Source organism: Dromiciops gliroides, chromosome 6 (genome assembly GCF_019393635.1).
Source record: "Dromiciops gliroides isolate mDroGli1 chromosome 6, mDroGli1.pri, whole genome shotgun sequence".
In the NCBI taxonomy this organism is placed as follows: Eukaryota; Metazoa; Chordata; class Mammalia; order Microbiotheria; family Microbiotheriidae; genus Dromiciops; species Dromiciops gliroides.
Genome location: NC_057866.1, coordinates 129905405 through 129910289, shown reverse-complemented (window position 1 = coordinate 129910289; position 4885 = coordinate 129905405). Strand labels below are relative to the sequence as shown.

General features: G+C 39.8%; 1 pseudogene; it reads right to left on the bottom strand.

Annotated features, from left to right (window-relative positions):
• Nucleotides 1–309: 309 nt before the first annotated feature.
• LOC122732084 lies at nucleotides 310–3127 on the bottom strand (annotated as a pseudogene).
• Nucleotides 3128–4885: the final 1758 nt, after the last annotated feature.

Genomic DNA, 4885 nt, shown 5'->3' with positions numbered 1-4885 from the left:
GTATGTGAGTATAATTCTTTACTGAAGAATATCCAAGAACCAAATTTAACCATGACACTATTGTCCATTAAATGATGATAATCATTCAATCTTTTCATGTCTATACCACACTTTTCCTAAACCTATTCTTTGCCCTCTCTGTGATTTAAAGTTCCTTAATCTTTCAAAACTATATCAAACCATCACTCCTACTCTAATTACAATCTCCTCCCTTCCCAATAATGAACCCTTGGTGAGCCACTTTAACTCTCTACTATCTTCTACTCTTGCATCCCCTTCTGCATTTTTTTTATCCATAATCATGTTTTGCTAAGAGAGGGTCCACTTTGGGTCACAAGCAGTGTGCAGATGTCAAACAGCCCTCTTGTTCTCACTGATGTCCTTCTTGTGCTTGAGCTTGAACTTGGCAATGAAATGGTTGACCATGCAGTTGTCAAAGTCCTGCCCACCCAAGTGGGTGTCCCCAGCTGTGAACTTGACTTCAAAGATGCCATCTTCAATGGTAAGAATGGAGACATCAAAAGTACCATCTCCATGGTCAAAGATCAATAAAATTTTCCCACAGCACCAACCTTTTTGTCCAAGTCATAAGCAATAGCAGCAGCAGTTGGCTCACTGATAAGTCTGAGCATATTTAGAATAGCGATGCTTCCAGTATCTTTGGTGGCCTGATGTTAGGAATTGTTTAAAGAGGCAGGTAGTGTGACCACAGAATTTGTGACAGTCTTCCCAAAGTAAGCTTCCACAATTTCTTTCATCTTAGTCAAGACAATAGAAGATACTTCTTCTGGATAGAAACTTTTTGTCTCTCCTTTGTACTTCACTTGCACCTTAGGCTTGCCTGCATCATTCACCACCATGAAAGGCCAATGCTTCATGTCTGACTGTACAACTGTATCATCAAATCTTCAACCAATCTGATGTTTGGCATAAAAAACTGTGTTGGTGGGGTTCATTGCAACTTGATTCTTTGCCGCATCACTGATTATACATTCTGTGTCAGTGAAGGCCATGCATCTTGGGGTGGTCCTGTTTCCTTGGTCATTAGAAATGGTCTTCACTTTCTCATTTTGGAAAACTCCCACACAGGAGTAAGTGGTGCCGAGACAAATGACAATTGTGGTCCCTTTTACATCATTGCTGGGGAGTCAGGGGTCCTAGCTGAGAGTTGTGGAGGAAGGAGGGCTGCTGCTGTGCTGAGCAGACCCTAATTGAGCATTTTTAAGATTAAGAAATTATTATCTTATTTTGAGACTTGTTCAAGGTCACAAGAGGGAGAGGTAAGAATAGAAACAAGCCCTCCAAAGAAATACTGTACAACTCTACACAAATTTAGTGATCTGAAAACATTTTGGGGGGTCTGTACTTTTAAAACAATTTCTAAGCATGAACTCCTATTAAGAGAATATTCATTCATTCATCCATTCATCCATTTATTTATTTATTTGTAGACTGATGGGGGGAAATATGCCACTTCATCATTTATAAAATATTTTCACAAAATCCTGTGAGTTAGGGATACTGCATATTCTTATATGATGATACATCTGAGACTCTGAGCAAACACGTGGCTTGATTAATGTCAAACCACTAATATGTATCCAAGCAGGTGAACAAAGAGATCTTTGGATTCTAAGAATGGAGGCCCTGCCATCATACCATATTCTTCATCTGAAGTTGGTTAACTGAAGTTCTTTAGGAGAGCTGGGATCTCTTGACATATTCCTTATCTTGGATTTCAATTTACTCTTAGACATATTTTTCCTCTACTTCACAGTATGAAGATTATTTATTTTTTGCAAAGAATCTACCTCCATTACCACTTTGAAGATAAGGCCTACTTTTCATTTTTTTTTGTTTTTAAATACCAAGTACCTGCATATAGTAGATGCTTTTAAAACAATTTAATTGGATTCAAGTTAGGCTATATGCTATAGCCCCATGAGCAACAAAATACCAAGCTGGTATGACAGAATTCTGACTACCATCCTTCTTAAAACTGTACAAGTTGATTCACTGCTTTTAATCAATAAAACTGAATGGAATAAACCACAAAATTAATTTGCTAAATTATGCAGAAACTGTGCCAATTAAATAAAACCAAAGTCATTGGCAATAAGAAAATTTTGACATCATCCTCACCAATCAAAGAAGAAATGAAGTATCTCAACATAAACCACTATAAATCCTGCTGTCCATCTTACGCTAAAAGCTTTTTGAACCCTTTTCCTGAGTGTTCAAGTGTTTTCTGTTTATTTTTCTTCCCTAGCAGGAGTGGATAGTATACAAAAAGTGAAGGAATAATCACTATTGAAGGGTAATTGATACTTAATGGACAAAGGAACTGTTAAGAGTTTAGCTATTGGGGCAGCTAGATGGCGCAGTGGTTGGGTGCTGGCCCTGGATTCAGGGGTACCTGGGTTCAGGTCCGGCCTCACACACTTGACACTTGCTGGCTGTGTGACCGTGGGCGGGTCACTTTGCCCCCATTGCCTGCAGGAAAAAAAAAAAAGAGTTTAGCTATTGCTCAGCTTAAATTTTCCCACCTCTCTTGTCCTTTCCATGTAGTGATCAAGACATAGTAATGAAGGCAAAGCCAAGGTAGCTAAGAAAAGTCAGTGGCTTGCATGAATTTTCCCCCAAGCTCTTCCAAATACCTTCAAATAATGCTATAAAACAATTCCTGGAGCAGCAGAACCCACAATAGGACAGGGTGAAATGATTTTCCAGCCAAAGATAACTCAGAAGGTCAGCAGGAAAGTTCTGTCCCACTCAGGTGAGAGTGGAGCACAGGCCACACCAGCAAAGACCCAGCCCCAGCAAACCAGGAGCAGGTCGTGGGAGCCACTGAATAAGCAGCAGCAGAAACTGCTTCTGGGATTCAACCTACAGAGCATAAGGGTATCAAACAATTGGCCAGAAGGAAGTTACAGGGGTTTCTTTGCTAGTACTGAGGCAGGTCTCTGTTGTTTTGTGCATGTTTTGGATTCAGGTCACACTCTTGGGTGGCAATCCCAGGGCAGGGAAGCTCATTAACCCACCGGAACTTGTGGGCCATGGGAACAGGAAGCTCCTCATAGTTCCAGGGACAAAAAGCAGGCTTCTGGTCACTTGCAGACCAGAGCATAGGCCAGGAGAGTAGTAAACATACCTCTCCTTAAGTCACACTAACTTAGAAAAACTGAAACTTACAGATCCCTAGAAGTATCTCTGAAAACAGCTATATACACCCCCTGAAGCTTGGGACAGTGCTCGCTTTACCATGGAAGTGGAGCCTCACTTTAACAAAGACTTAAAAGTTGAAAAATAGGCTGGAGAAATGAGCAAACAACAGACAACAAATACTGACCTTAGAAAGGTATTGTAGTGACAAGTAAGATCAAAATACACCCTCAGAAGAAGATAATAAAGTCAAACCTCTTACATCCAAAGCTTCCAAGAAAATATGAATTTGTCTCAGGCTATAGAAAGGCTTGAAAAGGACTTTGAAAATAAAGTGAGAAAGGTAGAAGAAAAATGGGGAAAGAAATGAGAGTGAAAAAAGTCAACAGCTTGGTAAAGGAGACACACATACACACACGCCCCCTCCCCACACACACATCCCAAAGCTGAAGAAAATAACACTTTAAAAACAGACTGAATGAAATGATAAAAGAGGTAGAAAAAGCTAATGAGGAAAAGAATACCTTGAAAAGCCAAATTGGACAAATGGAAAAGGAGTTATGGAAACTCACTGAAGACATAGGAACTAGAGAAATAATTTGCTATATTGAATTGTCATAGGTTTGTTTATTTATTTATTTATTTTGGGGTAGCATTTTCTTTCTTTTTTTTCAGAGTCATAAGCCAAATGGAGAAAAATAACTTGCTTGTTGCCTTTATTAGACTCCCCTTTACTCAATTCAATACAATTTATCTAACATATTTTTAGCAACCAACAATTTCTGCCAGCATTGTAAAAGATATTAGAAGTCAAGCAAACCAGAAGCTGCCCTCGAAGGAGCTGCCATTTCTGAAAGAAAGGTGGGGTGATGGGAAGAAAACCATAACTTCCCAGATAAATTTTAAAGTCCACTGAGGCTTTTCCATTATTTACTTGGTAAAAATAAAATTCAATTAAAGTGCTTCTTATGAAGAATTGATTGAAAAAAATACATTCTACTACTTAAAAGAAGAAATTACCCTGTTCTATCATTCTATTTAGCAGGTTTTTAGACATTTTCAATCCTCAGATTGCTTCAGCAAGGTTATTTGGCAACTGTGGAGAGGATGGATTAGGGAGAAAGGAGGCAGTGAGCAGGGAAACATGTGGAGGCCACTGCAATAGAAAAGAGGTCCTGAGCACCCCACTGCGGGTGACTACTTTCCTCCTGCAGCAGAGAATGGACAGCCATTTCTTGGAAATGTTATCATGGGTATGGCCTTTATGTGTGGGTTGGACTTAGAGAGGCCAATGACTTAGAGAGGTCCCTTCTACATCTCATATTGTGTGACTCTCTGTAAGTGAATTGAAAAAGGAGGAAGGAAAGGATGCTTAAGAATACTTTGGAGTTGATTGGGTGAGGAAGGGGAAACCTGTCTTCTGTCTACAGAAGATCTGTGCATAAATCATATTTGAAAATCCATTAAGCTAAAACTTCCATGTTTCCATAGCATTCCTCCTTACAAACACAGGAGAACTCTGAGCATGAAGAATCCTGTCCATTCAAAGGGGTCGACCAGAAGTGTGAACTCTGGGGGCCTCAGAACTGATGCAAGCAGAAAGCATTCACAGTTATCTGGGGAATTCACACTTTCTGTGGGAGGCACTAAAGAAACACAACTAACTCCTATAAAAGCAGAACACCCTTCTACTCAGAAGCCTTGCCTTCAGTGGCAGCTGGTT